The sequence below is a fragment of the Pleurodeles waltl genome, chromosome 9, assembly GCF_031143425.1.
Source record: "Pleurodeles waltl isolate 20211129_DDA chromosome 9, aPleWal1.hap1.20221129, whole genome shotgun sequence".
NCBI classification, from domain to species: Eukaryota; Metazoa; Chordata; class Amphibia; order Caudata; family Salamandridae; genus Pleurodeles; species Pleurodeles waltl.
Genome location: NC_090448.1, coordinates 1,079,916,740 through 1,079,936,698, shown reverse-complemented (window position 1 = coordinate 1,079,936,698; position 19,959 = coordinate 1,079,916,740). Strand labels below are relative to the sequence as shown.

Here is a 19,959-nt window from a genome sequence, read left to right as displayed (position 1 = left end):
GACATACTGCCCTTAATATCAGGCTACGGAGTGGCTAGCTGCTGGAGACAGCTGGTAATGGTTAATGGAAACAAGCCTTTTTAAAATCTGAACGAGACTCCATAACAGGGCTCTATATGCTCGTATCAACGAGCACACATGCAGCATGTACTGTGAGCTGCAGCAAGTTTTGTACACGCATGCGATCAAGAGAGCAGTATGTTTCGTGTGTGTCGTGAACATCAGTGAGTTTTCAAATGAATTTGGTCTAAACCTTTATTCTGGTGTCCTTCACCAAAACTGTATGTGACCTGTGGGCTCAGAGATATTAACCAGCCTTACCTAGCTATCCACAGCAACCAACCACTCTCCATTATGTTGCAAACAGGTGCACAGTACCTCAAGAGATCTGGCTTGAATAAAGGAGTTACTTTCAAATACTAGTTCTTTGCTGTGGGTATTCGCTCTGAATTAATAAAAGTTAGAATATCTTCTCACATGTAGGAGATTCGAAAACATTTCAACAAATATGTTTCCACAAAAGCTTTTATTGCTTTTTTTGTTGTTTATAATTGGAAATGCATCCAAACAGGCCAAGTGGAACATAAAAGTACACTTGGCTGAACACACCACCACATTATACTTAACAGTAAAAACAAAAGGCATGTAACCGTATCCAGATGCATAACTGTAGGAAGGTGGCTCTGTATGCACATTTTCAAAGTAAGGAATAGTATGCACAGAGTCCAAGGGTTCCCCTTAGAGGTAAGATAGTAGCAAAAAGAGATAATTCTAATGCTCTATTTTGTGATAGTGTGGTCGAGCAGTAGGCTTATCAGAGGAGTAGTGTTAAGCATTTGTTGTACACACACAGGCAATAAATGAGGAACACACACTGTAAAGAAATGGCTCCCTGTTGCAGTTACCCCCCACTTTTTGCCGGATACTGATGCTGACTTGACTGAAGTGTGCTGGGACCCTGCTAACCAGGCCCCAGCACCAGTGTTCTTTCACCTAAAATGTACAGTTGTTTCCACAATTGGCACAACCCTGGCACCCAGGTAAGTCCCTTGTAACTGGTACCCCTGGTACCAAGTGCCCTGATGCCAGGGAAGGTCTCTAAGGGCTGCAGCATGTCTTATGCCACCCTAGGGACCCCTCACTCAGCACAGACACACTGCTTGCCAGCTTGTGTGTGCTGGTGGGGAGAAAATGACTAAGTTGACATGGCACTCCCCTCAGAGTGCCATGCCAACCTCACACTGCCTGTGGCATAGGTAAGTCACCCCTCTAGCAGGCCTTACAGCCCTAAGGCAGGGTGCACTATACCATAGGTGAGGGCATATGTGCATGAGCACTATGCCCCTACAGTGTCTAAGCAAAACCTTAGACATTGTAAGTGCAGGGTAGCCATAAGAGTATATGGGCTGGGAGTCTGTCAAACACGGACTCCACAGCACCATAATGGCTACACTGAATACTGGGAAGTTTAGTATCAAACTTCTCAGAATAATAAACCCACACTGATGCCAGTGTTGGATTTATTAAAAAATGCCCACAGAGGGCATCTTAGAGATACCCCCTGTATTTTACCCAATTGTTCAGTGCAGGACTGACTGGTCTGTGCCAGCCTGCTGCTGAGAGACGAGTGTCTGACCTCATGCGGTGAGAGCCTTTGTGCTCTCTGAGGACTGAAACAAAGCCTGCTCTGGGTGGAGGTGCTTCACACCTCCCCCCTGCAGGAACTGTAACACCTAGCAGTGAGCTTCAAAGGCTCAAGCTTCGTGTTACAATGCCCCAGGGCACTCCAGCTAGTGGACATGCCCGCCCCCTGGACACAGCCCCCACTTTTGGCGGCAAGTCCAGGAGAAATAATGAGAATAACAAGGAGGAGTCACTGGCCAGTCAGGACAGCCCCTAAGGTGTCCTGAGCTGAGGTGACTGACTTTTAGAAATCCTCCATCTTGTAGAAGGAGGATTCCCCCAATAGGGATAGGAATGTGACCCCCTCCCCTTGGGAGGAGGCACAAAGAGGGCGTACCCACCCTCAGGGCTAGTAGCCATTGGCTAACAACCCCCCAGACCTAAACACGCCCTTAAATTTAGTATTTAAGGGCTCCCCTGAACCTAAGAATTTAGATTCCTGAAACCTACAAGAAGACGACGACTGCTGAGCTGAAAAACCCCTGCAGAGGAAGAACAGAAGACACCAACTGCTTTGGCCCCAGACTTACCGGCCTGTCTCCTGCCTTCCAAAGAAACCTGCTCCAGCGACGCTTTCCAAGGGACCAACGACCTCTGAATCCTCTGAGGACTGCCCTGCTTCAAGAAAGACAAGAAACTCCCGAGGACAGCGGCACTGCTCCAAAAGAACTGCAACTTTGTTTCAAGGAGCAGATTTAAAGACCCCTGCAACCCCCCATAAGAAGCGTGAGACTTGCAACACTGCACCCGGCGACCCCGACTCGACTGGTGGAGAACCAACACCTCAGGGAGGACCCTCCGGCGACTCAGAGACCGTGAGTAACCAAAGTTGTCCCCCCTGAGCCCCCACAGCGACGCCTGCAGAGGGAATCCCGAGGCTCCCCCTGACTGCGACTGCCTGAACTCCATTTCCCGACTGCTGGAAAAGACCCTGCACCCGCAGCCCCCAGCACCTAAAGGAACGGAACTCCTGTGCAGGAGTGACCCCCAGGAGGCCCTCTCCCTTGCCCAGGTGGTGGCTACCCCGAGGAGCCCCCCCCTTGCCTGCCTGCGACGCTGAAGAGATCCCTTGATCTCTCATTGAAAACCATTGAAAACCCGACGCGTGTTTGCACACTGCACCCGGCCGCCCCCGCGCTGCTGAGGGTGTACTTTTTGTGCTGACTTGTGTCCCCCCCCGGTGCCCTACAAAACCCCCCTGGTCTGCCCTCCGAAGACGCGGGTACTTACCTGCTGGCAGACCGGAACCGGGGCACCCCCTTCTCTCCATTGAAGCCTATGCGTTTTGGGCACCTCTTTGACCTCTACACCTGACCGGCCCTGAGCTGCTGGTGTGGTAACTTTGGGGTTGCTCTGAATCCCCAACGGTGGGCTACCTTGGACCCAAACCTGAGACTTGTAAGTGATTTACTTACCTGACAAAACTTACCTCCCCCAGGAACTGTGAAAATTGCACTAAGTGTCCACTTTTAAAACAGCTTATTGTGTTTTATGTATAAAGTATACATGCTAATGTAATTATTTAAAGTTCCTGAAGTACTTACCTGCAATACCGTTCAAATGAGATATTACATGTAGAATTTGAACCTGTGGTTCTTAAAATAAACTAAGAAAATATATTTTTCTATAACAAAACCTATTGGCTTGGAATTGTCTCTGAGTGTGTGTTCCTCATTTATTGCCTGTGTGTATGTACAACAAATGCTTAACACTACTCCTTTGATAAGCCTACTGCTCGACCACACTACCACAAAATAGAGCATTAGTATTATCTCTTTTTGCCACTATCTTACCTCTAAGGGGAACCCTTGGACTCTGTGCATACTATTCCTTACTTTGAAATAGTGCATACAGAGCCAACTTCCTACATTGGTGGATCAGCGGTGGGGTACAAGACTTTGCATTTGCTGGACTACTCAGCCAATACCTGATCACACAACAAATTCCAAAAATTGTCATTAGAAATGGATTTTTGCAATTTGAAATTTTTCTAAATTCTTAAAAGTCCTGCTAGGGCCTTGTGTTAGTCCCTGTTAGCATTTCCTTTTAGAGTTTAAAAGTTTGGTAAAAGTTTGAATTAGATCCTAGAACTAGTTTTAGTTTCTTAAAAAGTATTCCAACTTTTAGAAGCATAATGTCTAATACAGATGTGAATGTGGTGGAACTCGACACCACACCTTACCTCCCTCTACAGATGAGAGCTAAGGTCACTCTGTAAACTAAAGAAAATAGCAATGGGCTCCAGACCTTCCAAACTACAGCTCCAGGAGCTGTTGGCAGAGTTTGAAAGAGCCAACCCCTCTGAGGATGGCAACACAGAGGATGAGTATAGTGACTTGGAGGGTGATTCCCCCCCACCAGTCCCATCTAGGGAGAACAGGGCCTCTCAAGCCCTGACTCCACAAATCATAGTCAGAGATGCTGGTTCCCTCACAGGAGGGACCAACCTCTCTGAAATGACTGAGGATAACTCCAGTGAAGAGGACATCCAGTTAGCCAGGATGGCCAAAAGATTGGCTTTGGAAAGACAGATCCTAGCCATAGAAAGGGAAAGACAAGAGATGGGCCTAGGACCCATCAATGGTGGCAGCAACATAACTAGGGTCAGAGATTCTCCTGGCATGTTAAAAATCCCTAAAGGGATTGTGACTAAATATGAAGATGGTGATGACATCACCAAATGGTTCACAGCTTTTGAGAGGGCTTGTGTAACCAGAAAAGTTAACAGATCTCACTGGGGTGCTCTCCTTTGGGAAATGTTCACTGGAAAGTGTAGGGATAGACTCCTCACACTCTCTGGAAAAGATGCAGAATCTTATGACCTCATGAAGGGTACCCTGATTGAGGGCTTTGGATTCTCCACTGAGTATAGAATTAGATTCAGGGGGGCTCAAAAATCCTCGAGCCAGACCCGGGTTGATTTTGTAGACTACTCAGTGAAAACACTGGATGGTTGGGTAACTGGAAATGAAGTGCATGACTATGTTGGGCTTTATAATTTGTTTATGAAAGAACACATTTTAAGTAACTGCTTCAATGAAAAGTTGCATCAGTATCTGGTAGACCTAGGTCCAATTTCTCCCCAAGAATTGGGAAAGAAGGCAGACCACTGGGTCAAGACTAGGGTAACCAAAACTTCCACTGGGGGTGACCAAAAGAAAGGGGTTACAAAACCTCCCCAGGAGAAAGTGGGTGACACTAGAAACAAAGAAAAAGAGTCCTCTGTAGGCCCCCAAAAACCAGACCAGGTGGGTGGGCCCCGAGACACAACCCAAAACAAAGGTGGGTACCAGGGTAAGAACTGGGATGCCACTAAGGCAAGGTGCCATAACTGTAGACAGACAGGGCACCACACCAAGGACACTTCTTGTCCCAAAAACAAACCCCCTAGCAAAATCCCAGGGGTGACCAGTGTAGCCATTGGGGATGACTCCTCAGATGAGGAGGTCTTCATAGCCTTCAACTGGAAAAAGGGCCCAACAGGTGAGTTGGAGATTCCAGAGGGAAGTAGACACTTCCACCACCTACTGGTGAATGGAATCCCAGCCACTGCCCTGAGAGACACTTGTGCCAGTCACACTATTGTGCATGACAGGCTGGTGTTCTCAAACTAGTACATTCCAGGTGAGACTGCCAGAGTAAGAGTTAGCCCAGACAGGGTCACTGATAGGCCTGTGGCTTTTGTGCCCATAGATGTGGGTGGGACTTTTAGCTGGAGAAGGGTGGTAGTCAGTACAGACCTCCCCCTTGATTGTCTCCTTGGAAATGACTACCCAGAGGTTAGTCAGAGCCCAAGAGAGGAACTGGTCCAGTGCCAGTCCTCTCCCAAGGATTCTGGAAATCCTGCCTCTGCAGTAAATGCAAGCAGGCCCCAGAAGAAGAAGAAAAGAAAACAGAGTAGGAAAGGTGGACAACCTTTAGCCAAGGTTCCAGCAAGCCAAGGAGATTCTGCTCCAGTAGGGGAGAACTCCAAAAGTGGCTCTGATAAAGTCCACCCTGACCCACAAGAAGTCCTGGCTAGTCAGGCAACTGTTAAGTCTGAGTGGGTGGCCCCTCAGCTAACAGAAGAAAGAGTGGAAGAAGGGTGTTTACTACAAGATGTGGTAACCCCCCACTCTAATACAGCAGACAGGTACCCTGAACCCAAAGAAGCCTGTAACTTAGCCCCTTCCCTTGTAGGTGAAGAGCTAAAGGTGTGGTTCTGGGCACTGACAGCTGTCAGTGGCCTCTGCTGGGTGTTAGCCTTTATGGCTGCACTATCCTTGGCATGGTGGTCAGACCCCATGCCAAATAGCAAGTTAGGCCCCCTGACCCTGTTGGTCATGGTGGGGTTACTCCAGCTCTGGGTAACCTCTTTGGGTAAGCTAGGGGTGACCCTGGCTAAAATAAGATTAGCAGAGGTGGATACCTCTAACCCCAAAATAGAGAGAATGGGTGGAGACATTAAAAGCACAGACAAGAGGCAATTCAGACTAGGTCCTATCACTGTGGAAGTGGGTCAGTTCCCCAGAGGGAATGACCTGAACAGGAGGATGTAAGGCAGAGTAGGCCCTGCAACAAACCAGCCTATTTCCTCTACTCTTCCTTGTGAGAAAGTAGCCTCTTTCTAGCCTTGTTACCCCCACTTTTGGCCTGTTTGTGAGTGTATGTCAGGGTGTTTTCACTGTCTCACTGGGATCCTGCTAGCCAGGGCCCAGTGCTCATAGTGAAAACCCTAGGTTTTCAGTATGTTTGTTATGTGTCACTGGGACCCTGCTAGTCAGGACCCCAGTGCTCATAAGTTTGTGGCCTATATGTATGTGTTCCCTGTGTGGTGCCTAACTGTCTCACTGAGGCTCTGCTAACCAGAACCTCAGTGGTTATGCTCTCTCTGTACAAATTGTCACTAACAGGCTAGTGACCAATTTTACCAATTTACATTGGCTTACTGGAACACCCTTATAATTCCCTAGTATTTGGTACTAAGGTACCCAGGGTATTGGGGTTCCAGGAGATCCCTATGGGCTGCAGCATTTCTTTTGCCACCCATAGGGAGCTCTGACAATTCTTACACAGGCCTGCCACTGCAGCCTGAGTGAAATAACATCCACGTTATTTCACAGCCATTTTACACTGCACTTAAGTAACTTATAAGTCACCTATATGTCTAACCTTTACCTGGTAAAGGTTGGGTGCAAAGTTACTTAGTGTGAGGGCACCCTGGCACTAGCCAAGGTGCCCCCACATTGTTCAGGGACAATTCCCCGGACTTTGTGAGTGCGGGGACACCATTACACGCGTGCACTACATATAGGTCACTACCTATATGTAGCTTCACAATGGTAACTCCCAATATGGCCATGTAACATGTCTATGATCATGGAATTGCCCCCTCTATACCATCCTGGCATAGTTGGCACAATCCCATGATCCCAGTGGTCTGTAGCACAGACCCTGGTACTGCCAAACTGCCTTTCCCAGGGTTTCACTGCAGCAGCTGCTGCTGCTGCCAACCCCTCAGACAGGCATCTGCCCTCCTGGGGTCCAGCCAGGCCTGGCCCAGGATGGCAGAACAAAGGACTTCCTCTGAGAGAGGGTGTTACACCCTCTCCCTTTGGAAAATGGTGTGAAGGCAGGGGAGGAGTAGCCTCCCCCAGCCTCTGGAAATGCTTTCTTGGGCACAGATGTGCCCAATTCTGCATAAGCCAGTCTACACCGGTTCAGGGACCCCTTAGCCCTGCTCTGGCGCGAAACTGGACAAAGGAAAGGGGAGTGACCACTCCCCTGACCTGTACCTCCCCTGGGAGGTGCCCAGAGCTCCTCCAGTGTGCTCCAGACCTCTGCCATCTTGGAAACAGAGGTGCTGCTGGCACACTGGACTGCTCTGAGTGGCCAGTGCCACCAGGTGACGTCAGAGACTCCTTGTGATAGGCTCCTTCAGGTGTTGCTAGCCTATCCTCTCTCCTAGGTAGCCAAACCCTCTTTTCTGGCTATTTAGGGTCTCTGTCTCTTGGGATTCCTTAGATAACGAATGCAAGAGCTCATCCGAGTTCCTCTGCATCTCTCTCTTCACCTTCTGCCAAGGAATCGACTGCTGACCGCGCTGGAAGCCTGCAAAACTGCAACATAGTAGCAAAGACGACTACTGCAACTCTGTAACGCTGATCCTGCCGCCTTCTCGACTGTTTTCCTGGTGGTGCATGCTGTGGGGGTAGTCTGCCTCCTCTCTGCACTAGAAGCTCAGAAGAAATCTCCCGTGGGTCGACGGAATCTTCCCCCTGCAACCGCAGGCACCAAAAAGCTGCATTACCTGTCCCTTGGGTCTCCTCTCAGCACGACGAGCGAGGTCCCTTGAATCCAGCAACTCTGTCCAAGTGACTCCCACAGTCCAGTGACTCTTCAGTCCAAGTTTGGTGGAGGTAAGTCCTTGCCTCACCTCGCTAGACTGCATTGCTGGGAACCGCGACTTTTGCAGCTACTCCGGCCCCTGTGCACTTCCGGCGGAAATCCTTCGTGCACAGCTGTAGGAAGTTGGCTCTGTATGTGCTATTTCAAAGTAAGGAATAGCATGCACAGAGTCCAAGGGTTCCCCTTAGAGGTAAAATAGTGGTAAAAAATAGATAATACTAATGCTCTATTTTGTGGTAGTGTGGTCGAGCAGTAGGCTTATCCAAGGAGTAGTGTTAAGCATTTGTTGTACATACACAGACAATAAATGAGGTACACACACTCAGAGACAAATCCAGCCAATAGGTTTTTATATAGAAAAATATATTTTCTTAGTTTATTTTAAGAACCACAGGTTCAAATTCTACATGTAATATCTCATTCGAAAGGTATTGCAGGTAAGTACTTTAGGAACTTCAAATCATCAAAATTGCATGTATACTTTTCAAGTTATTCACAAATAGCTGTTTTAAAAGTGGACACTTAGTGCAATTTTCACAGTTCCTAGGGGAGGTAAGTATTTGTTAGGTTAACCAAGTAAGTAAGACACTTACAGGGCTTAGTTCTTGGTCCAAGGTAGCCCACCGTTGGGGGTTCAGGGCAACCCCAAAGTCACCACACCAGCAGCTCAGGGCCGGTCAGGTGCAGAGTTCAAAGTGGTGCCCAAAACACATAGGCTAGAATGGAGAGAAGGGGGTGCCCCGGTTCCGGTCTGCTTGCAGGTAAGTACCCGCGTCTTCGGAGGGCAGACCAGAGGGGTTTTGTAGGGCACCGGGGGGGACACAAGCCCACACAGAAATCTCACCCTCAGCAGCACGGGGGCGGCCGGGTGCAGTGTAGAAACAAGCGTCGGGTTCGCAATGTTAGTCTATGAGAGATCTCGGGATCTCTTCAGCGCTGCAGGCAGGCAAGGGGGGGATTCCTCGGGGAAACCTCCACTTGGGCAAGGGAGAGGGACTCCTGGGGGTCACTTCTCCAGTGAAAGTCCGGTCCTTCAGGTCCTGGGGGCTGCGGGTGCAGGGTCTCTCCCAGGCGTCGGGACTTTAGGTTCAAAGAGTCGCGGTCAGGGGAAGCCTCGGGTTTCCCTCTGCAGGCGGCGCTGTGGGGGCTCAGGGGGGACAGGTTTTGGTACTCACAGTATCAGAGTAGTCCTGGGGTCCCTCCTGAGGTGTTGGATCGCCACCAGCCGAGTCGGGGTCGCCGGGGGCAGTGTTGCAAGTCTCACGCTTCTTGCGGGGAGCTTGCAGGGTTCTTTAAAGCTGCTGGAAACAAAGTTGCAGCTTTTCTTGGAGCAGGTCCGCTGTCCTCGGGAGTTTCTTGTCTTTTCGAAGCAGGGGCAGTCCTCAGAGGATGTCGAGGTCGCTGGTCCCCTTGGAAGGCGTCGCTGGAGCAGGATCTTTGGAAGGCAGGAGACAGGCCGGTGAGTTTCTGGAGCCAAGGCAGTTGTCGTCTTCTGGTCTTCCGCTGCAGGGGTTTTCAGCTGGGCAGTCCTTCTTCTTGTAGTTGCAGGAATCTAATTTTCTAGGGTTCAGGGTAGCCCTTAAATACTAAATTTAAGGGCGTGTTTAGGTCTGGGGGGTTAGTAGCCAATGGCTACTAGCCCTGAGGGTGGGTACACCCTCTTTGTGCCTCCTCCCAAGGGGAGGGGGTCACAATCCTAACCCTATTGGGGGAATCCTCCATCTGCAAGATGGAGGATTTCTAAAAGTTAGAGTCACCTCAGCTCAGGACACCTTAGGGGCTGTCCTGACTGGCCAGTGACTCCTCCTTGTTGCTTTCTTTGTTCCCTCCAGCCTTGCCGCCAAAAGTGGGGGCCGTGGCCGGAGGGGGCGGGCAACTCCACTAGCTGGAGTGTCCTGCTGGGTTGGCACAAAGGAGGTGAGCCTTTGAGGCTCACCGCCAGGTGTGACAATTCCTGCCTGGGAGAGGTGTTAGCATCTCCACCCAGTGCAGGCTTTGTTACTGGCCTCAGAGTGACAAAGGCACTCTCCCCATGGGGCCAGCAACATGTCTCGGTTTGTGGCAGGCTGCTAAAACTAGTCAGCCTACACAGATAGTCGGTTAAGTTTCAGGGGGCACCTCTAAGGTGCCCTCTGTGGTGTATTTTACAATAAAATGTACACTGGCATCAGTGTGCATTTATTGTGCTGAGAAGTTTGATACCAAACTTCCCAGTTTTCAGTGTAGCCATTATGGTGCTGTGGAGTTCGTGTTTGACAGACTCCCAGACCATATACTCTTATGGCTACCCTGCACTTACAATGTCTAAGGTTTTGTTTAGACACTGTAGGGGTACCATGCTCATGCACTGGTGCCCTCACCTATGGTATAGTGCACCCTGCCTTAGGGCTGTAAGGCCTGCTAGAGGGGTGTCTTACCTATACTGCATAGGCAGTGAGAGGCTGGCATGGCACCCTGAGGGGAGTGCCATGTCGACTTACTCGTTTTGTCCTCACTAGCACACACAAGCTGGCAAGCAGTGTGTCTGTGTTGAGTGAGAGGTCTCCAGGGTGGCATAAGACATGCTGCAGCCCTTAGAGACCTTCCTTGGCATCAGGGCCCTTGGTACTAGAAGTACCAGTTACAAGGGACTTATCTGGATGCCAGGGTCTGCCAATTGTGGATACAAAAGTACAGGTTAGGGAAAGAACACTGGTGCTGGGGCCTGGTTAGCAGGCCTCAGCACACTTTCAATTGTAAACATAGCATCAGCAAAGGCAAAAAGTCAGGGGGCAACCATGCCAAGGAGGCATTTCCTTACAACAGCCAAGCCTGGGTCCACGGCACTTTAACCTGCATTGCACGACTTTCTAAGTTGGTCTCCGGCGACGTGGGACTCCTTTGTGTAACTTCGGGTGAGCACCGTTTCACGCATCCTCGTAGTGCCTGTTTCTGGCACTTCTCCGGGTGCTACCTGCTGCTAAGAGGGCTCCTTGTCTTGCTCGACGTCCCCTCTACTTCCTGGTCCAATTTGCGACCTCCTGGGCCACAGCAGCGTCCAAAAACGCTAACCGCACGATTTGCAGCTAGCAAGGCTTGTTGGCGTTCTTTCGGCGGGAAAACACTTCTGCACGACTCTACAAGGCGAGAGGGATCCGTCCTCCAAAGGGGAAGTCTCTAACCCTTTGCGTTCCTGCAGAAACCGCAGCTTCTTCTGTCCAGTAGAAGCTTCTTTGCACCCGCAGCTGGCATTTCCTAGGCAACTGCCCATCTCCGACTTACTTGTGACTTTTGGACTTGGTCCCCTTGTTCCACAGGTACCCCAGATTGGAAATCCAGCGTTGTTGCATTGTTGGTTTGTGTCTTTCCTGCCTCATTCCCCTATCACGACTTCTTTGTCCTTTGGGGAACTTTAGTGCACTTTGCACTCACTTTTCAGGGTCTTGGGGTGGGCTGTTTTTCTAACCCTCACTATTTTCTAATAGTCCCAGCGACCCTCTACAAGGTCACATAGGTTTGGGGTCCATTCGTGGTTCGCATTCCACTTCTGGAGTATATGGTTTGTGTTGCCCCTATCCCTATGTGTCCCCATTGCATCCTATTGTAACTATACATTGTTTGCACTGTTTTCTGAGACTATACTGCATATTTCTGGTATTGTGTATATATATCTTGTGTATATTTCCTATCCTCTCACTGAGGGTACACTCTGAGATACTTTGGCATATTGTCATAAAAATAAAGTACCTTTATTTTTAGTATAACTGTGTATTGTGTTTTCTTATGATATTGTGCATATGACACTAAGTGGTACTGTAGTAGCTTCACACGTCTCCTAGTTCAGCCTAAGCTGCTCTGCTAAGCTACCATTATCTATCAGCCTAAGCTGCTAGACACCCTATACACTAATAAGGGATAACTGGGCCTGGTGCAAGGTGCAAGTACCCCTAGGTTCTCACTACAAGCCAGTCCAGCCTCCTACATTCCTCGCCTGACAGACTAGGAAGACTCTCCCAGCTTTGGCTGAGTCTCCTGGCCTGTGAGCTTGGGGGGGGGGGGGGGGGGCTTGTGTAAAGAAATGGCTCCCTGTTGCAGTTACCCCCCCACTTTTTGCCAGATACTGATGCTGACTTGACTGAGAAGTGTGCTGGGACCCTGCTAACCAGGCCCCAGCACCAGTGTTCTTTCACCTAAAATGTACAGTTGTTTCCACAATTGGCACAACCCTGGCACCCAGGTAAGTCCCTTGTAACTGGTACCCCTGGTACCAAGGGCCCTGATGCCAGGGAAGGTCGCTAAGGGCTGCAGCATGTCTTATGCCACCCTAGGGACCCCTCACTCAGCACAGACACACTGCTTGCCAGCTTGTGTGTGCGCTGGTGGGGAGAAAATGACTAAGTCGACATGGCACTCCCCTCAGGGTGCCATGCCAACCTCACACTGCCTATGCAGTATAGATAAGTCACCCCTCTAGTAGGCCTTACAGCCCTAAGGCAGGGTGCACTATACCATAGGTGAGGGCATATGTGCATGAGCACTATGCCCCTACAGTGTCTAAGCAAAACCTTAGACATTGTAAGTGCAGGGTAGCCATAAGAGTATATGGGCTGGGAGTCTGTCAAAAACGAACTCCACAGCTCCATAATGGCTACACTGAATACTGGGAAGTTTAGTATTAAGAGTTGGATTTATTAAAAAATGCCCACAGAGGGCATCTTAGAGATACCCCCTGTATTTTACCCAATTGTTCAGTGCAGGACTGACTGGTCTGTGCCAGCCTGCTGCTGAGAGACGAGTGTCTGACCTCATGCGGTGAGAGCCTTTGTGCTCTCTGAGGACAGAAACAAAGCCTGCTCTGGGTGGAGGTGCTTCACACCTCACCCCTGCAGGAACTGTAACACCTAGCAGTGAGCTTCAAAGGCTCAAGCTTCGTGTTACAATGCCCCAGGGCACTCCAGCTAGTGGAGATGCCTGCCCCCTGGACACAGCCCCCACTTTTGGCGGCAAGTCCAGGAGAAATAATGAGAACAACAAGGAGGAGTCACTGGCCAGTCAGGACAGTCCCTAAGGTGTCCTGAGTTGAGGTGACTGACTTTTAGAAATCCTCCATCTTGTAGAAGGAGGATTCCCCCAATAGGGATAGGAATGTGACCCCCTCCCCTTGGGCGGAGGCACAAAGAGGGTGTACCCACCCTCAGGGCTAGTAGCCATTGGCTACTAACCCCCCAGACATAAACACGCCCTTAAATTTAGTATTTAAGGGCTCCCCTGAACCTAAGAATTTAGATTCCTGAAACCTACAAGAAGAAGAAGACTGCTGAGCTGAAAAACCCCTGCAGAGGAAGAACAGAAGACACCAACTGCTTTGGCCCCAGACTTACCGGCCTGTCTCCTGCCTTCCAAAGAACCCTGCTCCAGCGACGCTTTCTCCAGGACCAGCGACCTCTGAATCCTCAGAGGACTGCCCTGCTTCCAAGAGACCAAGAAACTCCCGAGGACAGCGGCACTGCTCCAAAAGAACTGCAACTTTGTTTCAAGGAGCAGATTTAAAGACCCCTGCAACTCACCGCAAGAAGCGTGAGACTTGCAACACTGCACCCGGCGACCCAGACTCGACTGGTGGAGAACCAACACCTCAGGGAGGACCCTCCGGCGACTCCGAGACCGTGAGTAACCAAAGTTGTCCCCCCTGAGCCCCCACAGCGACGCCTGCAGAGGGAATCACGAGGCTCCCAGTGACCGCGACTGCCTGAACTCCATTTCCCGACGGCTGGAAAAGACTCTGCACCCGCAGCCCCCAGCACCGAAAGGAACGGAACTCCTGTGCAGGAGTGACCCCCAGGAGGCCCTCTCCCTTGCCCAGGTGGTGGCTACCGCGAGGAGCCCCCCCCTTGCCTTGTTGGGGGTTCAGGGCAACCCCAAAGTTACCACACCAGCAGCTCAGGGCCGGTCAGGTGCAGAGGTCAAAGTGGTGCCCAAAACGCACAAGTCCACACAAAGTACACCCTCAGCGGCATGGGGGCGGCCGGGTGCAGTGTGCACACAAGCGTCTGGTTCGCAATGGAAATCAATGGGAGACCAAGGGGTCTCTTCAGCGATGCAGGCAGGCAAGGGGGGGGGGCTCCTCGGGGTAGCCACCACCTGGGCAAGGGAAAGGGCCACCTGGGGGTCGCTCCTGCACTGGAGGTCGGATCCTTCGGTCCTGGGGGCTGCGGGTGCAGAGTCTTTACCAGGTGTTGGGTATTTGAAGTAGGCAGTCGCGGTCAGGGGGAGTGTAGGAAGTTGGCTCTGTATGTGCTATTTCAAAGTAAGGAATAGCATGCACAGAGTCCAAGGGTTCCCCTTAGAGGTAAAATAGTGGTAAAAAGAGATAATACTAATGCTCTATTTTGTGGTAGTGTGGTCGAGCAGTAGGCTTATCCAAGGAGTAGTGTTAAGCATTTGTTGTACATACACATAGACAATAAATAAGGTACACACACTCAGACCAATCCAGCCAATAGGTTTCGTTATAGAAAAATATCTTTTCTTAGTTTATTTTAAGAACCACAGGTTCAAATTTTACATGTAATAGCTCATTTGAAAGGTATTGCAGGTAAGTACTCTAGGAACTTTGAATCATTACTTTAGCATGTATACTTTTCACATAAAACACAATAAGCTGTTTTAAAAGTGGACACAGTGCAATTTTCACAGTTCCTGGGGGAGGTAAGTTATTGTTAGTTTTCACAGGTAAGTAAGTCACTTACAGTTTTCAGTCCAAGGTAGCCCACCGTTGGGGGTTCAGAGCAACCCCAAAGTTATCACACCAGCAGCTCAGGGCCGGTCAGGTGCAAAGGTCAAAGAGGTGCCCAAAACACATAGGCTATAATGGAGAGAGGGGGGTGCCCCGGTTCCAGTCTGCCAGCAGGTAAGTACCCGCGTCTTCGGAGGGCAGACCAGGGGGTTTTTGTAGGGCACCGGGTGGGGGGGACACAGTAGCACAGAAAGTACACCCTCAGCAGCGTGGGGCGGCCGGGTGCAGTGTGCAAACACGCGTCTGGTTTCCTTCAGTTTTCAATGGGAGACCAAGGGGTCTCTTCAGCGATGCAGGCAGGCAAGGGGGGGGCTCCTCGGGGTAGCCACCACCTGGGCACGGGAGAGGGCCTCCTGGGGGTCACTCCTGCACAGAAGTTCCGTTCCTTTAGGGGCTGGGGGCTGCGGGTGCAGGGTCTTTTCCAGCCGTCGGGAAATGGAGTTCAGACAGTCGCGGTCAAGGGGAGCCTGGGGATTCCCTCTGCAGGCGTCGCTGTGGGGGCTCAGGGGGGACAACTTTGGTTACTCACAGTCGTAGAGTCGCCGGTGGGTCCTCCCTGAGTTGGTTGTTCTCCACCAGTTGAGTCGGGGTCGCCGGGTGCAGTGTTGCAAGTCTCACGCTTCTTGCGGGGAGTTGCAGGGGTCTTTAAATCTGCTCCTTGTAACAAAGTTGCAGTTCTTTTGGAGCAGTGCCGCTGTCCTCAGGAGTTTCTTGTCTTTTTCGAAGTAGAGCAGTCCTCGGAGGATTCAGAGGTCGCTGGTCCCTTGGAAAGCGTCGCTGGAGCAGGGTTCTTTGGAAGGCAGGAGACAGGCCGGTAAGTCTGGGGCCAAGGCAGTTGGTGTCTTCTGGTCTTCCTCTGCAGGGGTCTTTCAGCTCAGCAGTCCTTCTTGTAGTTGCAGGAATCTCTTTTTCTAGGTTCAGGGAAGCCCTTAAATACTCAATTTAAGGGCGTGTTTAGGTCTGGGGGGTTAGTAGCCAATGGCTACTAGCACTGAGGGTGAGTACACCCTCTTTGTGCCTCCTCCCAAGGGGAGGGGGTCACATCCCTAATCCCTCACTGGGGTGCTCTCCTTTGGGAAATGTTCACAGGAAAGTGTAGGGATAGACTCCTCACACTCTCTGGACAAGATGCAGAATCTTATGACCTCATGAAGGGTACCCTGATTGAGGGCTTTGGATTCTCCACTGAGGAGTATAGGATTAGATTCAGGGGGGCTCAAAAATCCTCGAGCCAGACCTGGGTTGACTTTGTAGACTACTCAGTGAAAACACTAGATGGTTGGATTCAAGGCAGTGGTGTAAGTAATTATGATGGGCTGTACAATTTATTTGTGAAAGAACACCTGTTAAGTAATTGTTTCAATGATAAACTGCATCAGCATCTGGTAGACCTAGGACCAATTTCTCCCCAAGAATTGGGAAAGAAGGCGGACCATTGGGTCAAGACAAGGGTGTCCAAGACTTCAACAGGGGGTGACCAAAAGAAAGGGGTCACAAAGACTCCCCAGGGGAAGGGTGATGAGACAACCAAAACTAAAAATAGTAAAGAGTCTTCTACAGGCCCCCAAAAACCTGCACAGGAGGGTGGGCCCAGAGCCTCTTCACAAAACAATGGGTACAAGGGTAAAAACTTTGATCCCAAAAAGGCCTGGTGTCATAGCTGTAAACAGCATGGACACCAAACTGGAGACAAGGCCTGTCCCAAGAAAGGTTCCACTCCAAACTCCCATCCAGGTAACACTGGTATGGCTAGTCTCCAAGTGGGATCAACAGTGTGCCCAGAGCAAATCAGGGTCCACACTGAAGCTACTCTAGTTTCTGAGGGTGGGGTGGATTTAGCCACACTAGCTGTCTGGCCGCCTAACATGCAAAAATACAGACAGCAACTCTTAATTAATGGGACTAGAATAGAGGGCCTGAGGGATACAGGTGCCAGTGTCACCATGGTGACAGAGAAACTGGTTTCCCCTGGCCAATACCTGACTGGAAAAACGTACAGAGTCACCAACGCTGACAATCAGAGAAAAGTACATCCCATGGCAATGGTTACTTTAGAATGGGGAGGGGTCAATGGCCTGAAACAGGTGGTGGTCTCCTCAAATATCCCAGTGGACTGTCTGCTTGGAAATGACCTGGAGTCCTCAGCATGGGCTGAGGTAGAACTAAAAACCCATGCAGCAATGCTGGGTATCCCTGAACTGGTGTGTGTGAAAACAAGAGCACAGTGCAAGGCACAGGGTGAACAAGTAGAGCTGGAGTCTGGAAGAATGGCCCAGCCTACCAAGAGAACAGGAAAGTCAGTTGGGAAACCAACTGCAACACAGCAAAAGAAAGGGAACCTCTCTTCTCAGGAAGAAGTTCTGCCCTCTGAGGGAACTGAGCCTTTGGAGCTTGAACCTTATCAGGTTGAGCTCTTAGGCCCAGGGGGACCCTCAAGGGAGGAGCTGTGTAAGGGACAAGAAACCTGTCCCTCTCTTGAAGGCCTTAGGCAGCAAGCTGCTGAAGAGTCCAAAGGCAAGAAAAATGGAACACATAGGGTCTATTGGGAAGATGGACTCCTGTACACTGAGGCCAGAGACCCCAAACCTGGTGCCACTAGGAGAGTGGTAGTGCCTCAGCTGTTCAGGAAGTTCATCCTAACATTGGCCCATGACATTTACCTTGCTGGACATTTGGGACAAACCAAGACGTGGGAGAGGTTAGTCAACCACTTCTACTGGCCCAATATGTCCAACATGGTTAAGGAGTTTTGCCTCTCCTGCCCCACCTGTCAAGCCAGTGGTAAGACAGGTGGGCACCCAAAGGCCCCCCTCATTCCACTTCCAGTGGTGGGGGTTCCCTTTGAAAGAGTGGGTGTGGACATAGTTGGTCCACTAGAACCTCCCACAGCCTCAGGAAATATGTATATCCTGGTAGTAGTGGATCATGCTACCAGGTATCCTGAAGCTATTCCCCTTAGGTCGACTACTGCCCCTGCAGTAGCCAAGGCCCTCATTGGTATCTTTACCAGAGTGGGTTTCCCTAAGGAGGTGGTGTCTGACAGAGGTACCAACTTCATGTCAGCATACCTAAAGCACATGTGGAATGAGTGTGGGGTGACTTATAAATTCAATACACCATACCATCCACAAACTAATGGCTTAGTTGAGAGATTCAACAAGACATTAAAGGGCATGATCATGGGGCTCCCAGAAAAACTCAAAAGGAGATGGGATGTCCTCTTGCCATGTCTGCTTTTCGCTTACAGAGAGGTGCCACAGAAGGGAGTAGGATTCTCACCCTTTGAACTTCTGTTTGGTCATCCTGTAAGAGGACCACTTGCTCTTGTTAAAGAAGGCTGGGAGAGACCTCTCCATGAGCCTAAGCAAGACATAGTGGACTATGTACTTGGCCTTCGCTCTAGAATGGCAGAGTACATGGAAAAGGCAACCAAAAACCTTGAGGCTAGCCAACAACTCCAGAAGTTTTGGTATGACCAAAAGGCTGCACTGGTTGAGTTCCAACCAGGGCAGAAAGTCTGGGTTCTGGAGCCTGTGGCTCCCAGGGCACTCCAGGACAAATGGAGTGGCCCTTACCCAGTACTAGAAAGGAAGAGTCAGGTCACCTACCTGGTGGACCTGGGCACAAGCAGGAGCCCCAAGAGGGTGATCCATGTGAACCGCCTTAAGCTCTTCCATGACAGGGCTGATGTCAATCTGTTGATGGTAACAGATGAGGATCAGGAGGCAGAGAGTGAACCTCTCCCTGATCTTCTGTCATCAGACCCAAAAGATGGCACAGTAGATGGAGTGATCTACTCAGACACCCTCTCTGGCCAACAGCAAGCTGATTGTAGGAGAGTCCTACAACAGTTTCCTGAACTCTTCTCCTTAACCCCTGGTCAGACACACCTGTGTACCCATGATGTGGACACAGGAGACAGCATGCCTGTCAAGAACAAAATCTTTAGACAATCTGACCATGTTAAGGAAAGCATCAAGGTGGAAGTCCACAAGATGCTGGAATTGGGAGTAATTGAGCGCTCTGACAGCCCCTGGGCTAGCCCAGTGGTCTTAGTCCCCAAACCTCACACCAAAGATGGAAAGAAAGAGATGAGGTTTTGTGTGGACTACAGAGGGCTCAATTCTGTCACCAAGACAGATGCTCATCCAATTCCAAGAGCTGATGAGCTCATAGATAAATTAGGTGCTGCCAAATTCTTAAGTACCTTTGACTTGACAGCGGGGTACTGGCAAATAAAAATGGCACCTGGAGCAAAAGAGAAAACAGCATTCTCCACACCTGATGGGCATTATCAGTTTACTGTTATGCCCTTTGGTTTAAAGAATGCCCCTGCCACCTTCCAAAGGTTGGTGAATCAAGTCCTTGCTGGCTTGGAGTCCTTTAGCACAGCTTATCTTGATGATATTGCTGTCTTTAGCTCCACCTGGCAGGATCACCTGGTCCACCTGAAGAAGGTTTTGAAGGCTCTGCAATCTGCAGGCCTCTCTATCAAGGCATCCAAATGCCAGATAGGGCAGGGAACTGTGGTTTACTTGGGCCACCTTGTAGGTGGAGGCCAAGTTCAGCCACTCCAACCCAAGATCCAGACTATTCTGGACTGGGTAGCTCCAAAAACCCAGACTCAAGTCAGGGCATTCCTTGGCTTGACTGGGTATTACAGGAGGTTTGTGAAGGGATATGGATCCATTGTGAAAGCCCTCACTGAACTCACCTCCAAGAAAATGCCCAAGAAAGTGAACTGGACTGTGGAATGCCAACAGGCCTTTGACACCCTGAAACAAGCAATGTGCTCAGCACCAGTTCTCAAAGCTCCAGATTATTCTAAGCAGTTCATTGTGCAGACTGATGCCTCTGAACATGGGATAGGGGCAGTTTTGTCCCAAACAAATGATGATGGCCTTGACCAGCCTGTTGCTTTCATTAGCAGGAGGTTACTCCCCAGGGAGCAGCGTTGGAGTGCCATTGAGAGGGAGGCCTTTGCTGTGGTTTGGTCCCTGAAGAAGCTGAGACCATACCTCTTTGGGACTCACTTCCTAGTTCAAACTGACCACAGACCTCTCAAATGGCTGATGCAAATGAAAGGTGAAAATCCTAAACTGTTGAGGTGGTCC

The 19,959-nt window shown here is 50.2% G+C and overlaps 1 protein-coding gene across 3 annotated transcripts in view; it reads right to left on the bottom strand.

Annotated features, from left to right (window-relative positions):
• Positions 1–19,959, bottom strand: part of PRPF39 (pre-mRNA processing factor 39) — a 404,622-nt gene that overhangs the window by 156,649 nt on the left and 228,014 nt on the right. The gene's annotated exons all lie outside the window — the stretch shown is intronic.